At 41.0% G+C, this 21,830-nt stretch overlaps 1 protein-coding gene across 1 annotated transcript in view; it reads right to left on the reverse strand.

The window, feature by feature from the left end:
* Window positions 1-21,830, reverse strand: part of LOC310641653 (VPS10 domain-containing receptor SorCS1-like) — a gene marked incomplete at its 3' end in the record, with an annotated part of 432,565 nt that overhangs the window by 32,546 nt on the left and 378,189 nt on the right.

A 21,830-nucleotide genomic window follows, 5' to 3' on the forward strand; every position in this document is an offset into this window, starting at 1 on the left:
ATGTCTTCAGTTTGAAAATAGAAATCTTTGTTTCCAGGACCCATGGGAATAAAATAAGATAAAATATTTTTTAAAAAAATGGAATAAAAGATAAATTGAACACAGCCACCATAAAAGAAGCTTTCCTACCCCTTAAAGGCCTCAGTGAAAAGATCACCATAAATATAGCTAGAAATATATAAACAAGAGGATTAATGATTATTGTTATTATTAAACTTGAAGGAAGTTTAATCAAGTCAAACTGTACTTAATGAGGTCATACAGAATCTTGCTAGCTATTAAATAAATCTCGACAAGATTATAAGACAGTGCTTCATTATGTTCAGCTAAAACATAACTGAAATGAAAGAAAGGAGTACAGTCTGGAAAGTGTAAAAGTGATGTAAAAAGATGATCAACAAAGGAACAATGAAATGTGGTGCAAGGTGTCTTTTATTTGTTATATTACACACACACACACACACACACACACACACACACACACACACAGACTTAAATACATCCAGGTCTACCAGAATTGGGGAGCCAATGCACTTAACTAAATAAATAAAAATAAATTTAAAAAGTTCATCTCTTACTGAGAAATTTCATATAAGGCAGTGTGCATATGGACATACATGCACGTGTATTGTATGAGAGAGATAGAGACATTTTTCTGCTGTAATATCCTTATAAATATTTGAATATGATCATTCTATTCCTGTGTGTTCTGTGTGTGTTTAACTGGAAGCAATTCTCAATTTTATTCTAGGTTAAATATGCAAAGAACTGTATTGCTATTTTATGCAAACTTCATTTATGCAGAAAAAAATAATGAAACCTCTCTCTCTCTCTAAAGAAAACACTTTCTCTGGCATGATCAACAGAGAAATAAAGAATTAATGCATGCCCCTGAAAAAGTCCTTTGGTGCTCAAAACTGGCACATTTAAACCTGGTGCAAAGATTAAAACAAACAAATAATTTTGGCATTGAAATAGCCTCAAAATGAACAGAATTGCTTTTGTTGGTTTATGTATATGCAAACTTAATTTGAAAAGCATGGGAGTAGAAGATATGTGCATTTTTTACCTTGCAGTGTGTAAATTTTTTTTTATTTTTTTGATGAATTATCAACAGCTGTTGATAGACCCTTTAAAAACTTTGATATAAATTGTGGGGATTTCATTAAAGATGATGCAATATATTATTATTATTATTATTATTATTATTATTATTATTATTATTATTATTATTATTATTATTATTTATCGCACAGTCAGCCAGATGTTCATACTGGATTTAGCATTTTTTGCTACCTATCGAGTCCTTACCAAGGACCTGGGATAGGCAGATGTTGATGTTTGATGGTATTACAGATATTGTTTTATAGAATTAATGGAACTTCTGATCACTGCCATCTTCCAGCTGATATACCAACCATTCATCCTCTTTTCAATTCTTTTCTTTTCTTCAGTTCTTCTTTAGTTTTTTAAGTTTAAATAACAAGCTAAGTCCTTCTTGGCCACTTACTGGTCAAAATTATTATTATTATTATTGATGATCGCATAGTCAGCCAGATGTTCAGACTGGATTTGGCATTTTTGTCTACCTATCGAGTCCTTACCAAGGCAGATGTTGATGTTTGATGGTATTACAGATATTGTCGCAGGATGAAAGCAGTTCCTAGTAAGGCCACCTTTTGCAATTGACTAATGGCGAATTTGTCAGTGCCAATGGTGTTGTTGATGATGATGATGATAATAATAATAATAATAGTAATAATAATAATAATAATAATAATAATAATAATAATAATAATAATAATAATAACAGCATTATTAGCATTAGTATTAAAATCTGATAGGTCAAATTTACACTATGTATTGCTACCTGAAGGAGGAAAAGTCATTTCTAAGCTCGGCACAAGTTGTCCTTTGGGTTCTTACCAAGATTTCCTGCTGGGGAGAATTGCATCTTCCTGTCTAATTAGAGTAGTCCCGCATCTGCTACTCACAGTTTCTTTTATGGGAAGAATTGAACTAGCTCTGAAAGTGCCTTTCTTCACAATAATTGCTTAAATTATTTGAACTGAAAATGCTTTCTGCCCATTAAATACAATTCAGGCTGTAGCAGATTTCTGAAAAGGGCACATCAAAATGCTGACATTTAAATATCTGAAGCACCAGGACAAGTAAGCAAAAGTATAGTATGCAACAGTGAGATATTTTTCTACCAAAAATGAAATAACTCAGGGAAAACAGAAGAGGGAGCAGAGAAAGAGTGCCTGTTTTAAACAACAAGTTTTTAAGCTATATTGCTTTCCATACATATGTTCCACTGCTCTGAGGAACATAGTTTCTGTATGATGAAGGTTATTACTTATACACACATGTTGTAGCAGATGTATTTATATTACATTAGAAAAGTAGAGAGATAGAGAGATAGATTTCTCCTTAAGCATTTTATTTTATCATTAAGCTAAATCTCAAGTGAAGGTTCAAGTGAATTTCTTAATTTACTCTAATCTTTCAACTTCTGATTTGGCTCCAATGAATGAATAAATTTATAAATATGTATACATTTATACCTATATGTATACATATACTGTACTTATTTAAAAACTAAAACACAGATTACTGAGACTAAAAATTTATTTAAAAACTTAGCTTTCGACAGCGGCTGCTGACATTGTCAGAGTTCTAGCCAGGATTGAGAATCACATTTTTATAGTCTCTGTAATGCCAATTGTTTGGCTAATGAGCGTGTTACTGGTCTATTCGGCTCACACCCTCTTGCAATCAACTGCTCAATTACTGTTTCCGTCGCACTTGTTGACAGCTGTTTGAATTTTGGCACACTGCTCCACATAATTGCATGCACAGTTATTACAGTTTATTTGATAGACCACTCATGACATCTCACTCACGGGTAAGGCTCTTTGGGGCGCATTATGCATGTTTGAAGGGTATGGTTGGGTCTGCGCGCCATTCTTTTTTATTATTATTATAAGTTTTATTAATTTTATACTATTTACATTCAAATATTTGTGAAGCAATACGGTGGTTGGGTAATCAAAAGTAAACAATATCAAATAACATGTTATTTGTAAATAGCTCAGGTTACATCAACAAGAATTCCCTCTCCGTGTCCCTTAGTTATAACATAGTAAATTAATCAAATTAATACATTTCTAATTGTGACCTCATCAATTAAAAGAATTTTCAATATATTTTCACTAATGCATATCAATATCTTGCTTTTAGGTTTTACCTAATTGCAATAAAATAATCTAAAGTAGCCTATAATAAATGGAAGAAAGCTTACTTTTTGGGTAACCCACATTTCCCTATTTCAATAAAGAGTAATTATCCTGTCTAAAAAACTAACATTGTTCATTTCAAAACATTCTTATTTTTTACCAATAACGTCTATTTATTATCTTAACAATTCACCACTTATAGGAAAATAGCTTATATTATATCTATAATATATATCGATTCTAATAACCAACTTTCCTTTAAAAATTAAATACAAGATGAGTTTCTGTCTATATCATTACAACTAATATATTCTATATGTCGTCTTAACCATTCATCAATTGTTAAAATACTATCTTTTGTTATATCATTCCAAATTCTATAACATAGTTCAGAATTATATTCTAGAAGCTTAATTTTGTTTTCCCTTACAAATCTAAAACCTAAATGTAAAATCAGTTATATTTTTAGAGATTCCCCTTAATCCATTAAAAGATATTTTAAACTCTATACTTAGGAATCCCAAAACAGAAACAAGTTCAATTTTTTTAAAATCTAACTATTACCTTCCTTTTGTGCCAATCAGGCTTCCCTTTCGGCGTCTTTAAATTCTCAAATGTATCTCCCTTTCTTCCTATACCCCTTATTTGAATCCAGGGAGAGCATCCAAATGTCAGTTTTGCAAAGAAAGTGTCCCGTTTGTAACCATTGAGGTTTTGCTTTAATAGGTCAGTTTTTGATGATTGATGAAATATAGTTCTCATTAGATCAGTCAGGTCTCTTTCTTCTTCCAATTCCATCTGGGTTAGGTAGAAAGTAGTAGCTGGTGTTATGGTTGTCATTTGATTAGCTGAATTGTCAATATAGTGTATTTGAAGGCCTTTAATCTTGTCACCCCCTTCATGGATTACTACCTTGTCATGGCAAAGGGGCTTGCATAATTCAATGAAGCTATAAGCTATGCCATGCAGGGCCACCCAACACAGACATGTCGTGGCAGAGAGTTCTGACAAAACGTGATCCACTGGAGAAGGAAATGGCAACCCACTCCAGTATCTTTGCCATGAAAACCCTATGGACAGTACCAAAAGGCAAAATGATATCATGCTGGAAGATGAGCCCCTCAGGTCGGAAGACGTTCCTCCGGGGCTCCAGGGCCGGTCATGGGAATATCTATTCCCACGACGTTAGGGAATGGCAGCAGGTGTAGGAGCAGAGGGCCGTATCGTCCTCAGGGAAGGCCTCTCCGCTGCTTAAAAGCGGTGGGGCACTCCGACCCTCTGGCTCCGCCCCAGGGCTCTGGGAGTGAGGATGTGCAGCCTCTTCAGCTCCGGCTGGTGTACTTGAATGCCAGGTCGGTCGCTAATAAAGCTCCTCTCGTCCGTGATGTGGTCGAGGGTGAGCAGGCGGACCTGGCTTGCATCACGGAGACTTGGTTGGGCCCAGAGGGAGGGATTCCTCTGGTTGACCTTTGCCCACCAGGTTTCCGGGTGCTACACCGGCCTCGGGCTCAGGGTAGGGGTGGGGGTGTGGCTGTTGTTATGAGGGAGACCTTATGTCCGCGGGAGGCCACCGTTCCCCAGATAGTCGGGTGTGAGTCTCTCTTTTTGAGATGCGGCCCTGGTGCGCAGTTGGGCTTGCTGCTGGTGTACCTTTCGCCTAGTCACATAGCAGCAGCCCTGCCTGAGCTTCTCGATGTCCTCTCTGGGTTGGTGATTGAGTTCCCGAAACTTCTAGTTTTGGGGGACTTCAATCTACCATCGCTGGGAGGATCATCTGAGTTGGCTCGGGAGTTCATGGCTTCCATGACGGCCATGGACCTGACGCAAGTAATTTCGGGACCGACTCATGAGGGAGGCCACACTCTTGACTTAATTTTTTTATCTGGACGGTGGTTAGATGATCTTGGTGGGGGCTCCCCAATTGTTATGCCCCTGTCATGGACCGATCATCATCTCCTGCGGCTGGTCTTCCATTTTGCCACCTCCCACCGTGGGAGTGTGGAACCAATTAAATGGTACCGCCCCAGACGCTTAATGGATCCCCAGAGGTTCCAGGCGGCGCTGGGGTCCCCACCTGCCTCCCTTGCTCACAGCTCGGCAGATGCCTTAGTGGAAGCCTGGGAAAGGGCAGCCACTGAGGCTCTTGACCGAGTTGTACCCCTGCGGCCCCTGACCCGGTGCAGATCCCGTCGAGCTCCATGGTTCTCCGCAGAGCTCCGGGAGATGAAGCGTCGGAGACGGGGCCTAGAGAGCGGTTGGAGATCCAGCCGATCCGAACCCGACCGATTGCGACTAAGAACCTATACTAGGTCTTATCTCGCTGCGATAAGGGAGGCGAGGTCTAACCACTTCGCCACCCTTATCGCGTCCGCAGATAATCGCCTGGCCGCCCTGTTCAGGGTGACTCGCTCCCTCCTGAATCAGGAGGTGAGGGAGGAACCCTTGCAGGGTCGTGCCGAGGAGTTTAACCAGCATCTGTCGGACAAAATCGCTCGGATTCGGACCGGTCTGGACTCTGACTGGGCAGAGTCTGTCGAGCAGGACGCGGGCGGTCTTGTCGATATCACCTGGGAGGAGTTTGATTCTGTGACTCCGGAGGAAGTGGACAGGATCATGGGGAGGCTGAGCACCACCACATGTTTATTGGACCCGTGCCCTTCCTGGCTGGTGTATGCAGCCCGGGAAAGGACACGCAGCTGGTTCCAGGCAGGTATATCAGCTTCTCTGAGTGAGGGTAGCTTCCCCGCCGTCTTGAAAGAGGCGGTGGTGAGGCCTCTCCTCAAGAAGCCTGTCTTGGACCCAGCTGTATTGAACAACTTTCGTCCTGTCTCCAACCTTCGCTTTCTTGCGAAGGTTGTTGAGAGTGTGGTGGCACATCAGCTCCCTCTGGATGAAGTGGATTATCTAGACCCGTACCAATCGGGTTTCAGGCCCGGGTACAGCACGGAGATGGCATTGGTCGCACTGGTGAATGATCTCTGGAGGGCTCGGGACAGGGGGCATTCCTCTGTTCTGGTCCTGTTAGACCTCTCAGCGGCTTTCGATACCATCGACCATGGTATCTTGCTGCGGCGTCTCAGGGGATTGGGAGTGGGAGGCACGGTTTTACAGTGGTTCTCCTCCTATCTCCAGGGACGTTCGCAGTCGGTGTTGACAGGGGGGCAGAGGTCGACCGTGAGGTCTCTCATTTGCGGAGTTCCTCAGGGGTCGGTCCTCTCGCCTCTCCTGTTCAACATCTATATGAAACCGCTGGGTGAGATCATTCGTGGTTTTGGAGTTGGGTATCATCAGTATGCTGATGATACCCAGCTTTTCCTTTCGACCCCAAACCACCTCAGTGATGCCCTCAACGTGATGTCCCGTTGCCTGGAGGTGGTTCGGATCTGGATGGGGAGGAACAGACTTCAACTCAACCCTGACAAGACCGAGTGGCTTTGCATACCTTCATCCCGGGTTTATTCGGACATTCCACCTCTCACCATGGGGGGTGAATTATTACCCCCCGTAGATAGGGCTCGCAACTTGGGAGTCCTCCTAGATTCACGGCTCACCCTGGAAGACCATATAGGAGCTGTGACTAGGGGGGCTTTCGCCCAGGTTCGCCTGGTGCACCAGTTGCGGCCCTATCTAAGCCGGGATGATCTATGCACGGTCACTCATGCGCTCGTGACCTCTCAACTTGACTACTGCAACGCTCTCTACATGGGGCTGCCCTTGAGGACCACCCGGAAGCTCCAACTGGTACAGAATGCAGCCGCGAGAGTTGTGTTGGGAGTCTCCCGATACTCCCACGTTACACCTCTGCTCCGTGAGCTGCATTGGTTGCCAGTTGTCTTCCGGGTGAGATTCAAGGTACTAGTAATGGTATTCAAAGCCCTACATGGCAGGGGTCCGGAGTACCTGAGGGAACACCTGCTGCCGGCATCGACTTCCCTCCGCCCTGTGCGTTCCCACAGAGAGGGCCTCCTCAGGGTGCCTCCGGTCAGAGAATGTCGACTGGTGGCCCCCAGGGGGAGATCCTTCTCTGTGGGCGGCCCGGAGCTATGGAATCAGCTCCCGGTTGAGCTCCGGACGGCGCCCGACCTTCGCTCCTTTCGCCGCGAGCTAAAAACATACTTTTTTGAACAAGCTGGCCTGGTCTGATGAGGGGATCGGGGGGTGGGTTTGCTATTGCTATTTATTAGGTTTTAAATATGTATTTTAGTATGTGGGCATTTATTTAATTTAGTTTTAACTTTTGTAATTTGTATTTTTATTCTTGCCCTGTTCACCGCCCTGAGTCCTGCGGGAGAAGGGCGGTATAGAAATATTATTAAATAAATAAATAAATAAATATGCTACTGGGGAATAGCAGAGGGCTAGTACTAGTAGCGCCAGAAAGAATGAAGCGACTGGGCCAAAGCTGAAAGGATGCTCAGCTGTGGATGTATCTGGTGGTGAAAGGAAAGTTCGATGCTGTAAAGATTTTTTCTCCATAGGAACCTGGAATGTAAGATCCATGAATCAAGGAAAGCTGGACGTGGTCAAACAAGAGATGACAAGACTGAACATCAACATCTTAGATATCAGCAAACTAAATTGGACAGGAATGGGTGAATTTAATTCAGATGACCATCAGGTATACTACTGCGGGCAAGAATCCCTCAGAAGAAATGGAGTAGCCTTCATAGTCAATAAAAGAGTAGGAAAAGCAATACTCGGATACAACCCCCAAAATGACAGAATGATCTCAGTTCGAATCCAAGGCAAACCATTCAATATCACAGTAATTCAAGTCTACGCCCCAATCACCGGTGCTGAAGAGGATGAAATTGACCGGTTCTATGAAGCCCTACAGCACCTTATAGAACTAACACCAAAAAATGATGTCCTTATCATCATGGGGGATTGGAACGCTAAAGTAGGAAGCCAAAAGATAACCGGAATAAGAGGCAAGTTTGGCCTTGAAGTACAAAATGAAGCAGGGCAAAGGCTGATAGAATTTTGTCAAGAGAATACGATGGTCATAGCAAACACTCTTTTCCAACAACCCAAGAGAAGGCTCTACACATGGACATCACCAGATGGTCAACACAGAAATCAGATTGACTATATGCTCTGCAGCCAAAGATGGAGAAGCTCTATACAGTCAGTAAAAACAAGACCAGGAGCTGACTGTGGCTCAGACCATGAGCTTCTCATTGCAAAATTTAGGCTTAAACTGAAGAAAGTAGGGGAAAGCACTAGGCCACTCAGGTATGAATTAAATCATATCCCTGTTGAATATACAGTAGAGGTGACAAATGGTTTTAAGGAATTAGATCTGATAGACAGAGTGCCTGAAGAACTATGGACGGAGGTTCACAACATTGTACAAGAGGTAGCAACTAAAACCATCCCAAAGAAAATGAAATGCAAGAAAACAAAATGGCTGTCTGAGGAAGCTTTGCAAATAGCTGAGGAAAGGAGGGAAGCGAAAGGCAAGGGAGAAAAAGAAAGATACGCCCAACTGAATTCAGAATTCCAGAGAATAGCTAGAAGAAATAAGAATGCCTTCTTAAATGATCAGTGCAAAGAAATAGAAGAAAACAATAGAATAGGGAGAACCAGAGATCTCTTCAAGAAAATTGGAGAGATGAAGGGAATGTTTCATGCAAAAATGGGCATCATAAAGGACCAAAATGTTAGACACAAGTTAAATTATAAGATACCTATATGGGCAATACCGAAACACGCAATAGAAAATATAAGTGTTGGGTTTAAACATGATGTGACTACATATAAGGAAATTTTAAGTTTGGAAAGGAATGTATGGCAATTAAAGCCATATAATATTTTAAGAGAAGAAAAGATTGTACAAACTTGGTTTCAGTATGGGCAATTACAGGCCAGGTGGAAGGAAGACCAGAAAATTGGTTTTTCAGTGATTGATGAAAATCTGGTAAAGCAAATTAGAGATCAAGGTCAAGCACATATTAAAAGGCTATATCTTGCATTGATAGAAATTGATTCAGAGACAAAACTTGTTAAAGACTGTATGATAAAGTGGGCTCAGAACTTTCAAGAAGTCATTACAATGGATACTTGGGAAAAGATTTGGGTGAGAAATGTAAAATTTACGCAGGCTCAAAACTTAAGAGAGAACTTTTATAAAATGTTTATAGGTGGCACTTAGATCCTAAAAAAATAGCAAGTATGTATCCGAACTGCCAGCCCAAATGTTGGAGGTGTGGCGGTGAAGATGCAACGTATTTTCATATATGGTGGACCTGTAAAAAGGTTAAAGCTTTTTGGATTAAATTTTGGTGGAACATGCAAAAGATATTCAAGAAAAGGATAAAGTTTTGTCCGCAACTGTTTTTACTAGGCATTATTACTGATACTACTGTTGTGGACACTAAGCTGATGTTGAACTTAATTACGGCAGCAAGACTTTTAGTAGCGCAATATTGGAAGAAGGAAGAACTGCCGACTATTGAAGAATGGACTTTAAAAGTTTCCAATCTGGCAGAAATGGCAAAGATCTCAGCGTACTTGAAAGACCAGTTGCAACAGAGATATATTGTGGAGTGGAGAAGATGGATTGATTATATCCAGAATAAATATGGGACTAAAAAGTTTCATCTAGCATTTGAATAAGTATTGATATGATATTTAAACTGCTTGTAGTTATTTTATAAGAGTTAAAGTGCGATAGATTTAATATCTTATTGTTGTTTGCATAAGGTAGACTATGATTGCTTGTATTTTTATACCCTGTATTGAACTCTGGGAAGTCGGGGAGGGGGGAGGGGGAAGGGAGGGAGGTGTTGGGGAGAGTTGGGGAGGGGGGAGGGGGTTGGGAGGGGTTTTGTCTTTTTACAAAAATGTATTGTAAAACTTTTCAATAAAAAAGGACCAAAATGGCAGGGACCTGACAGAGGCAGAAGAGATTAAGAAGAGGTGGCAAAATTACACAGAAGAACTATACAAGAATGAGCTTAATGTCCCTGATAATCACAATGAGGTGGTCACTGACCTCGAGCCAGACATCCTAGAATGTGAAGTGACGTGGGCCTTAGAAAAGCTGAGCAACAACAAAGCTAGTGATAGTATTCCAGCTGAGCTATTCAAAATCTTAAAAGACGATGCAGTAAAAGTGCTACACTCAATTTGCCAGTAAATTTGGAAAACTCAACAGTGTCCACAGGATCGGAATAGATCCGTTTACATTCCAATTCCAAAGAAAGGCAGTGCCAAAGAATGTTCAAACTATCATACCATTGCACTCATTTCACATGCTAGTAATGTTATGCTTAAAATCCTACAATCTAGACTCCAGTAGTATGTGGATCGAGAACTACCAGAAGTACAGGCAGGATTTCGAAGAGGCAGAGGAACTAGAGATCAAATTGCCAACATACGCTGGATCATGGAGAAAGCTAGAGAGTTCCAGAAAAACATCTACTTCTGCTTCATTGACTATGCCAAAGCCTTTGATTGTGGGTCACAACAAACTGTGGCAAGTTCTTAAAGAGATAGGAGTACCAGACCATCTTATTTGTCTCTTGAGAAACCTATATGCGGGTTAGGAAGCAACAGTGAGAACTGGACACGGAACCACTGATTGGTTCAAAATTGGGAAAGGAGTCTGGCAAGGCTGTGTACTGTCGCCCTGCCTATTTAACTTATATGCAGAGCACATCATGAGAAAGGCAGGGCTAGATGAATCAAAAGTTGGAATTAAGATTGCCGGAAGAAATATCAACAACCTACGATATTTATTTATTAATATTTATATGATAATATAAATATAAATATGATAATATTTATCACATGCAGATGATACCACTCTAAAGGCAGAAAGTGAAGAAGAACTAAAGAGCCTCTTGCTGCGGGTGAAGAAGGAGAGTGCAAAAGTTGGGTTGAAACTTAACATTAAGAAAACCAAGATCATGGCATCCGGCCCTCTCAATTCCTGGCAAATAGATGGGGAAGAAAAGGAGGTAGTGACAGATTTTATTTTCCTGGGCCCCAAGATCACTGCAGACGGGGACTGTAGCCAAGAAATTAAAAGATGCTTGCTCCTGGGAGCCATGGCAAATCTAGACAGCACACTAAAAAGCAGAGACATCACCCTATCAACAAAAGTTCATATAGTCAAGGCTATGTTCTTCCCAGTTGCAATGTATGGCAGTGAAATTTGGACCATAAGAAAGGCTGAGCACCAAAGAATTGAGGCCTCTGAACTATGGTGCTGGAGAAGACTCCTGCGAGTCCCTTGGACTGCAAGGTGATCAAATCGGTCAGTCCTAGAGGAGATCAACCTTGACTGCTCTTTCGAAGGCCAGATCCTGAAGTTGAAATTCAAATACTTTGGCCACCTAATGAGAAGGAAGGAATCACTGGAGAAGAGCCTAACGCTGGGAAAGGTTGAGGGCAAGAGAAGAAGGGGACGACAGAGAATGAGGTGGCTGGATGGAGTGACTGAAGCAGTAGGCGTGAGCTTAAACGGACTGCAGAAGATGGTAGAGGACAGGAAGGCCTGGAGGAACGTTGTCCATGGGGTTGCGATGGGTCGGACATGACTTCGCAGCTAACAACGTCTTCACTCTTAATGTTGCTTTCTTCGGGTGCTATTGTTTTTTGAGTTGTAAGTTTTGTAGTTGAAATTGAAATTTGAACTTTTAAGTTTCTCTGTAGGTTACATTTGTTGTTCTTTGAAGTCTCCTATTTTAGTGTTAGTTTCCACTTCTTCTGTTTGCTTTGGGGTTGTCAGTTCCTCATTTAAGGTCAGAGTTTGATTTGGTGGCTTTAAGTTGTCAGATTTTTCTTGCAGTTTGGATTTAATTTGGTCTGTCATTGCCAAAATCGTGTCCAGTATCAGTTTGTAATTAAGTGGTGGGATATATTCATCCATTTCATTGTTGTTTGCAGCTAAATCTTCCATGGAGGCTATTTTATTAAGAGTCAATGATTATCCACTTCCAAAAGGGTTGTTTTCAGTGCCAGGTGTTCCCACAGTTATTTTTAAAAATTATATCAAGGACATCTCTGTTATTCAGTCAGCTCTCACAAATTTACTTGCTGTACCACGTTTTGCCACAAGATGTCATCAATAGCATATAGAATGCGATGTAAACTTTTTTTTCAAAATTAATATAAAACTTCTGTAGTATTAGTCCATTTTCCCCCCTTAATTCATAGCTTAAAGAGAAAATAGGGTAGTAGATCCCCACCAAAAAATAGGAGCTTTTTAGTAAGTACAGACAAAATTGCTTAGTTTCTTTGCTGAGTTACTTGATTTTCTTTTAAGGCTTTATGGCTTTAAAATTTGTTCCCCAAGGATATAATTGCCATTCTTTCAAAAAATGGGGGATGAAATTTTCAGAAAAGTCCCACAGGAAAATGATTAGGGGAATAGGAAAGGTAAAGTCTCACCCAGGTCCTCCAGATTGCTTCTTAGTGCTAGGTAGTGCTTTTGGCTTTCGGCAGGGAGTGGCTTAATGATCGGCCATCTTCATGGCCGGTCTCATCTTCTTCGGGCCAAAGGAGCTGCTCCGGATTCAAGCGGAGGGCTGCCGCCCTTCTGCGATCACAGGGAGGGCCTCCTAGCAGTGGTCTCCCCTCCAGGGCAACCTTTGACCCTTTTCAGGGTCCTCCAAAAAAGAAAGATCGGACGGCAGGGAGCGGACTCTTTCTGAACCTCCGGACGCACCGCACGCACAAACTGGAAGCGATCTGTGTGCCATTCTGATTTTCTGCTCAGATAGTATTCTTGCAGCCATCTCTGACATCCCATGGATATAGGGGAGTGTAGTCCAAGTGGTAGTGGTTGGAAGCCTGTCATCTGCAGCACATGGCACTCATTGTTGATGGTAGCATCGAATAAAAAATCATGTCATCAGTGGTCTATCAAATAAACTGTAATTAACTGTGCATGCAATTATGTGGGTGAGACCATGAAACATGTCAGAATGAGACTGCATGAACATGAATTGGCCATTAAACACCATGAGCAGCGCTCACAAGTGTGGGCTCACACCGCAGAGCACAACCACATATTCAACTTCACAGAGGCCAGGGTCATTGCTTATGATGCAATAAAGGGTGGCTGTCTGCTAAAAGAGGCTTGGCTATCCAACAGGAATTCTATCAACCAGCACACTGAATTAGCACCAGCCTATCAGACATTACGCCAGCAGACATCCTTAAATAAGAAAACTTCAAGGAAACAGCCACAGACCTTCACTGACACAAGCAGGCTAATAGATTATCACAAACCCTCCTCAACGGACTCAGCTTTGCAGCAAACAATGCAGAGGACGGCAGATGGCATCAATGATTGACAGCAAAGGATTTGGAGCCAACATGGACAGGGAGGATGACAACAAGAAACAACAACCAGCTGAAATGGCAGCACCACACATGGAGATGTCACAAGAACGGCAAGATGATGGTGAGTGGCAGAATGCTTTCTCCACACAGGCGGGGCAGGAGGAGAGGAGCAGCACACTGAAATTCAAACAGCTGTCAATGAGCACGGAATTGCAGCAATTGAGCAGTTGATTACAGGAGGGTGTGAACCAAATAGACCGGTAACACGCTCATTAGCCAAACAATCGGCGTTACAGAGACTATAAAAACATGATTCTCAATCCTGGCTAGAACTCTTGACGATGTCAGCAGACACTGACAAAAGCTAAGTTTTTAAATAATTTTTTAGTCTCGGTGATCTGTGTTTTAGTTTTTAAATATGTACTTACCCAAGGCTCACATTTTAAAAACTATTTTAGACATATACTTATAGATATACATAGTGCTTGCACAAGAAATCCAGTGAGAATACATGGTTGGAACAGATTTTATATTTAATGCTACTGAGGTTAGTAATCAAATCAAGTAGTCAAGTAATAATTTAGCAGTGTTCCAATATCTCAGGAGCTGCCACAAAGAAGACGGAGTCAAGCTATTCTCCAAAGCGCCCAAAGGCAGGACAAGAAGCAATGGATGGAACCTAATCAAGGAGAGAAGCAACCTAGAACTAAGGAGAAACTTCCTGACACTTAGAATAATTAACCAGTGGAACAACCTGCCTCCAGAAACTGAATGCTCCAACACTGGAAGTTTTTAAGAAGAGAGTGGACAGCCATTTGTCTGAAATGGTATAGGGTTTCCTGCCTGAGCAGGGGGTTGGACTAGATGACCTCCAAGGTCCCTTCCAACTTTACTATTATGATTATGATTACAGTTTATTACATCTTTGTCTTTCAATGCTCCATTTTGTAACAGGTTGGTTTTAACAAAATAACAGAAGTGGAAGGGACCTTGGAGGACTTCTACTCAAATCCTCTGTACAACCAGAAGACTCTATATTATTCAGGACCAATGGCTGTCCAATCTCTTCTTAAAAACCTCCAATGATGGAACACCTACAACCTCTGGAGGCAAGCCATTCCACTAATTAATTGTTCTGTCAGGAAATTTCTCCTTAGTTCTAAGTTGGATCTTCCTTGATTAGTTTACATTCATTGCTTCTTGTTCTGCCTTCAGATGCTTTGGAAAATAAGTTGATCTCCCTCTTCTTTGTGGTAGCTCCTTAGATATTGGAACACTGCTATTATATCATCATTAGTCCTTCTTTTCATTAAACCAGATATACCTAATTCCAGCAACCGTTCTTTGTATGTTTTAGCCTCCAGTCCCATAATCATCTTTGTTACTCTTCTCTCCCGAGTGCCGCGTAACAGAGTGAGCGCCTGTTACTCGTCCCAGCTTCTGCCAACCTAGCAGTTCGAAAGCATGTAAAAATGCAAGTAGAAAAATAGGGACCACGACGGTGGGAAGGTAACAGCGTTCCGTGCGCCTTTGGCGTCTAGTCATGTCGGCCACATGACCATGGAGATGTCCTCAGACAAGCGCTGGCTCTTCGGCTTTGAAACGGAGATGAGCACCGGCCCCTAGAGTCGGAAACGACTAGCAGGTATGTGCGGGGGAACCTTTACCTTTACCTTTACCTAGCATGATTGTTTTTGATAAACCCATATTGGCTTTTGTTTATGACTTTTTTTGCCTCTATGTGTTTGCAGATTTGTTGCTTAATTGTCTTTTCCAGAATCTTTCCAGGTATAGATGTTAGGTTGATAGGTCTTTAGTTTCCTGGATCCATTTTTCCCTCTTTTTTGAAGATGGAGACTACAACAGATCTCTTCTAGTCCTCTGGTAGTTTTCCAGTCTCCAGGATCTTTGAAAGGCATACTTCATTGGTTCTGAGGTCATGTCTGCTGGTTCCTTCGGAACCTTGGTGTCATGGTTCCAACAGATGAATCTCTTCAAAAGAACTTTGAAGTATTGTTTTCCTTACAGAATCTTTTACTTGAGAAACAAAGTATCGGCACTACATAGTTGAAGCCAAAAACCGAATTCCCCTCCCCTGGCACAAAGTAGCAAAATGCAATTCCCTCCTCCAATTAACAGTCATAAATCACATTCCCCAATTAACTTAAAGTGCAGGCTTTCTCCCCATCTCTCCTGCCCATCAAATTTCTATCAATTCTGGACCTAATAACTTTGGGTTCCCATGGCTGAGTTATTATTGTTAGGATTAGCTGGACTCTCATTCACATTCCTCCTCCCAGCATCAACGAATTCTAAAAGTGATAGAGAAAAGATGGCTACATTTCCATCTGTTGTCAAAGCAAGAACATCTGATGGTAGCAGCATTGACACTTGGGGTATAATCCATCTGATTTGAACTCGTCTAGAGTAGATAGATGTTTTCTTACCATTTTCTTGCTCATTTTGACTTGCATTCTTAATCTGCATTTTACAGTGGGTATTTTTTGGGAGGGGAGATTGACTGGTTTTCCCTTCTGTGTAAAGACAGATGCTAAAAATTAGTTCTGCTTTCTCCCTGCTGCTCATCACCTTCTTGCCATTTTCTCCCATTAATGGATGATAACATATTGTTCGTCATTAATGGGCAATAACATCTGAGAAAGATCTAAAATCAGATTAAACCCACTTTCTGTTTAGCAGAATAAAAACAAAACAAAGCATTAAAATAAAAATGATTGGTAATTTGTTACAGTTACCTTGTCATTGCTTTATATGGGAATACCTAAAGCAAATAATGAAGGCTTACCACAGTGATTTATTAGACAGTATATACCGGAGGGAGTCTCCTCCAAAAGAATAATGAGAGACATACCCTTGCTGACAAAGAGCTGAACTCTTATGTCAGAAAGGAAGGGGGAATGTCCAGTGGTGGGATTCAACCAGTTTGCACCACTTCGGTAGAACCAGTAGCTAATTTTTTGTTGCCCAGGCCCAGAATGGACTTCTGGAAGTGGCATCCACACAGAGAACCAGTTGTTCACATATTTGAATCCCACCACTGGGAATGTCTGCATACATACTCATAAGTAACAATGTAATAGATACAGTAATAAAAGGGCAGGAAGTAGCCTGTTATCTACAGAGAACAATGGACTTAGAAGAAATATTTGCATCTTGAGATTCAGGGGTTGCTATGGAAATGTTCTGGTAAAACTTACCACAGGTCGCTGTGAGCTTCAATGACCTATTCCGTATGTCTCAATATGTCTATTAAATAATCCCATTCATCTGAAAACTGGTTCTCCCCACAGTCCACACAAAGATTCTGCATTAGATTGTGAGCTGCTGTAGATCCATGTTCTTATAGCATAATTTAGGCTGGTCACTGAGGTGATATATATTCACTTTAGTTGTAGCACTAAATAAAATTGCGTAATTTATTTTCTTTTTTCTTTGTAATCTATGGGCTTTAAGAGATTTGTGGGACATGGCAACTTAAGTTTTCTCAGAAACTTTTGTACCATTCAACCTCCAACTAATTGAACTCAAAGCTGTTCATGAATTTTAAAGTTAACAGCCAGTGTTAATTGTCCCATTCAGGTGCTAGCCAGCACCAGTGTAGTGAACTGAAAGAAAGTTAATCCTAATAGATTCAGCCACTAAAGGACTTAAAGGACAATGTTTGTCTGACCAGTCAATCAACACATGACCTATCAATCTAGATAGGCAGGGATATCTGAAGCCTGCAAAAGTCAAATTCTAATCATCTCAGGTAGATCTCTATGTATTCTCCTTTGTTCTTCTTGGTGTTTTTTTTCTTGGAGCTGTGAAAAACCAGGCTGCATTAAAAGAGGTAGAGAATCAAGATCATGTGAAGTGTAACGCTTGGAATACTGCATCCAGTTTTGGTTGCCAAAATATATAAAAAAAGATGTTGAGACTTTAGAAAGAGTGCAGAGAAAAGCAACAATAATGATTAGGGGGATGGAGGCTAAAACATACGAAGAATGGCTGCAGGAATTGGGTTGTGGGTGCTCCAACACTGGAGGTTTTTAAGAACAGATTGGAAAATCATTTGTTAGAAATAGTATAGGGTTTCTTGCTTATGCAGGAGGTTGTATTGGAAGACCTCCAGCTCTGTTATCTAGGGGGCTTGAAATACTGCAAACTGATTTAAGGAAGTGCTTGTTCTTGTGTTGAACAATATTTCTTTCTTCTCTCTCTCTGAAACATCATCATTTTACAATTATTTAGGGGAGTGAAAAGAAATCTTGTGTGCTTTCAATCATTTTAGGAGAATCAAAATGTTGTTTCTGATCAATAAAAGGAAGCAATTAAAACCAATCATTTTCACTTTTCAGAGGTTCAGGAAAATGCCCATAGCATTAAAAAAACAGTGATCTTAAACAAAGTGGATTATTATTATTTTATTTATTTTTTATTTTAATTCCATTTATATCCCGCCCTTCTCCAAAGACTCAGGGCGGCTTACAAGCTTAGCAGTAGCCTTCATTCTATGTATATGCCTGCTTATTAGGGCTTTCACACACACACACCCAAGCGGCATTATTACAAAGTCAGCTTAATTGCCCCCAACAATCTGGGTCCTCATTTTACCTACCTTGGAAGGATGGAAGGCTGAGTCAACCTTGAGCCTGGTGGGATGCGAACCTGCACTAATTGCAGGCAGCTGGTGTTACTTAAGGAGGCATTAGCCCACTGCTAATTACTATGTTAGTGATTATTAAAAGACAGTATGTAATACTTCAGGATTTTGAAGTTCTGTATTATTTGAGCTACAAAACTTGCATTATATAAGATCCCCAAGTAATATACCAATATATAAAATTAGGGATACTACTTCACACTTTCCCAAATCCAATAATTGATTATTTCAAAATATACCATGCACACCTTGAAAGTTGTGATGTATCTACAACTGAGTAGCCCATATATTCAGTAAAGCAGCTTACTGAATACTCTCAAACTTGTGTTAGTGCATGTTCTCAAGAACTTGTCCAATGTTTTGTTCTACTCTCATTCAGTTTGCATTTCTTCCACTTACACACTGTCACTATTATGGTTCCTATTTTAAAATAGTAAAATAGGTTCCTGTTTAACCCTGGAAGCTTAGCATTGTTTTCTCTAAAAATCTATGCCAAAATATAGTTCAGTTTGAAAGAGGTTTTGTTTTTACTCCTGTTCCACTCATCGGAAACTATTATTCCAGGCATGAAGGTATGATATGTTTTTGCTGGTTTGGCACTGTTATTGCTTTTGTTTGACAAATTTGTTAGCAAAGCTCTAGTGAAGACTCCTTTTTTCATATTTGCTGATGATCATGGTTACTTAGCTGTATTCATCTTCCATTTTTCCAGATTCTTCTGATATAACAACCTGACAGGCTTACCAAACATTATTATACTTTGATTACATCCTCTGCATTTTGCTGCTTAAGAGATAATATTGCTAATTTTAATCATTCTAATGAGGATGATATCCTCAAACAGTCAATTTCAATCTCACTGAAGAGGCTGTAAGCACAATTCTTTTTCTACAAAGTGCCGGGATTTATATGTAAATCAAAGTATTAAAACAATGAGATGCAACTCAAATTTTATAAAATTGAATTCTAAGCCTCACATTTTACTTGGAAGTCTTTAGTTATGTTAAAGTGTTATCTCTTTATCCTTGCAGATGTTTAAAACGAAGTTTTAATTGGTCTTTGTATCAGGCAGATGTTGCTTCTCTTTCTCTTCCAGACTGAAATTCTTTGTAATTTGCTTTATATCTTCTGTATACATATTAACAGTTTTACTTACGCTGAAGATGCAGGGTTGATAGAAATGGTACAGAAAGTTTTTCTGGTGGAATAATTTTGTTTTATTAAATTTAGATTATGAATGTTTTTAATCTCTTGCATTAATTAAAAGAATATGTGTCTAATTAAAATTAAGTCTCATTGACTTGAATAGGATTTATTTCTTGATAAATGAACCCAAGATTACAATCTAAATGCATATCACTCCCTCTTTACTATGCAAATTAGTTCCAGCCCCTTCAGTGAAACTCAGGTATTCAGAATGAGCTTGAAAACTACCAACATCAAATGGTATTGCTTGTCCATAATATTTCTTCTAATTTGCCTTTTCTCAAATTTATTTCATTTATTTAAGAAAATTTATATGACTGCCCAAACTACAGTGACTCAGGGCAGCTGACAAAGATAAAACCTCAAAATAAAAACATTACAAAGCAATAACCCCCACCCAGCTGGCAGCAACAAATAAACCAGTTGATGTACCCCAGATCTCATTGACAAAACTAGGTTGTGATGGCTTGCTCAGGCTTTGGCTTGCACCAGGGATCTTCAAACTTGTGGACTTCAACTCCCAGAATTCCTCAGCCAGTGTGTCCACAAGTCATAAAAGGGCCAAGTTTGAAGACCCCTGGCTTGAACGATGAGGAAGAGCCAGCTCTGGGGACATCTAAGAAGGCACTATGGGGAGCACTAGAGGTATGTGAAAGGCTCTTTGGCAAATTTGGATCATATAGGCCAGGGGTAGGCAACCTTGGCTCTTTTATGACTCGTGGACTTCAACTCCCAGAATTCCTGAGCCAGCTAACTGGGTGTTGAAGTCCACAAGTCATAAAAGAGCCAAAGCACACCAGGATTCCGGGAGAGAGCACATGGATGATCAGGCAGCTGTGCAAGGAGGAGAAGAGGCACAATTGTAGCCACTTGCTACACCTGCTGCCGGCTTCAACTCCCCTCCGCCCTGTGCGTTCCCACAGAGAGGGCCTCCTCAGGGTGCCTCCGGTCAGGGAATGCCGACTGGCGGCCCCCAGGGGGAGAGCCTTCTCTGTGGGTGCCCCGGCTTTGTGGAACCAACTGCCGGTGGAGCTCCGGACGGCATCGGACCTCCGAACTTTCCGTCGTGGTCTGAAGACCCATTTGTTTGAATTGGCCGGTCTGGCCTGATGGGGGAGCTGGGTTTTAAATTGTCATTTTAGATTGTATTATTGTTTTTTAATTGGGCATTGATTTAATCTTTGTTTTAACTTTTATATAGTATTGTATTTTTATTTATATGCCCTGTGAACCGCCCTGAGTCCCCAGGGAGAAGGGCGGTATATAAATTAAATAAAACGTAAACGTAAACGTAAACTTTTTGTGGATGATCAATTGGCCATGCAGGCCAGAGAAGAGGCGCAGCTGCAGCTGGCCAGAAGAAGAGAAGTTGCCACCCCCAGCAGAGCTGAGCAAAGAGAGGTGCAATGGAGGTCGGCAAGGCTACTTGCAAGGAGCCTTCTTAATGAGGTGCAATAGTCAATACCTATTTACTTCAGTGTTTGGAGCCCATGGCTTGTCAGAGACAATTGTTTGTAATCTGTTCATCCATGAATAATCTTTGTTCACTGTCATGAACCTATAGATGCCAAGCTACCTTCATCAGGCCTTGAAACTGCTGGAGCCATGTTGCCATTGTTGTGCCTTTGATCCCATCAAAGTAAAGCTGCTTTTGTTGTCCCTTGAACTCACTGAAATCATGTTGTTTTCATTGTGCCTTGAACTCATTAAGAGCATGCTGCTTTCATTGTGCCTTGAACCCATTGTTGCCAAGTTGCCTCCTTTGTGCCTGAAACCTATAAGGTTTCCAGTTACCTTGAGGTAAGATGGGTGGCCTAAAAATCTTAATAAATAAACAAACAAACCCAAACCTGCTGGAGTCATGTGGTTTTTGTTGTGCCTTGAACAAGCTGCATTTGCCTTGGCCGAATCTTGAACCCTGAGCATCATGGAGCTATTATCCTGCTGGTGCCATTCCTGTGCCTTAGGCATAAAAGAAACTCTGGCCGCACTTTCCTATGGGATTGAATGTGTGAAATAAACTGACATAATCTACTCATGCTCTCTCTGTCTCTCTCTCTCTCTTTGTGTGTGTGTGTTTATGTGTGTACCGGGATAGGACACAAATCTTTAGGGCCTCACAGAAGAGTGTTCCATATGGAAGGAGCCACCATGGAGACATTCCTTCTTGACCCCACTAGATGTACCTTCTTAGGAGGGGATCTATAGCATTCCCTGCCTCTGTGCTCTGGTAGATTAAGAAGATGCAACATGGAAAAGACGGTCCTTCATATGGCAAATGTATTGTACAAACAAGGTTTCCAGTTGCCTAATGGAACCTTTTCCTCCTTTATACACCCATATAGCTCCTGCTATAGCATTGTTCTTTTTTTTAACTCCAATATATTTACCGATGTAAATTTGAATCGTGCATACACCTTATG

This window comes from Vipera ursinii, assembly GCF_947247035.1.
Source record: "Vipera ursinii genome assembly, chromosome: 5".
In the NCBI taxonomy this organism is placed as follows: Eukaryota; Metazoa; Chordata; class Lepidosauria; order Squamata; family Viperidae; genus Vipera; species Vipera ursinii.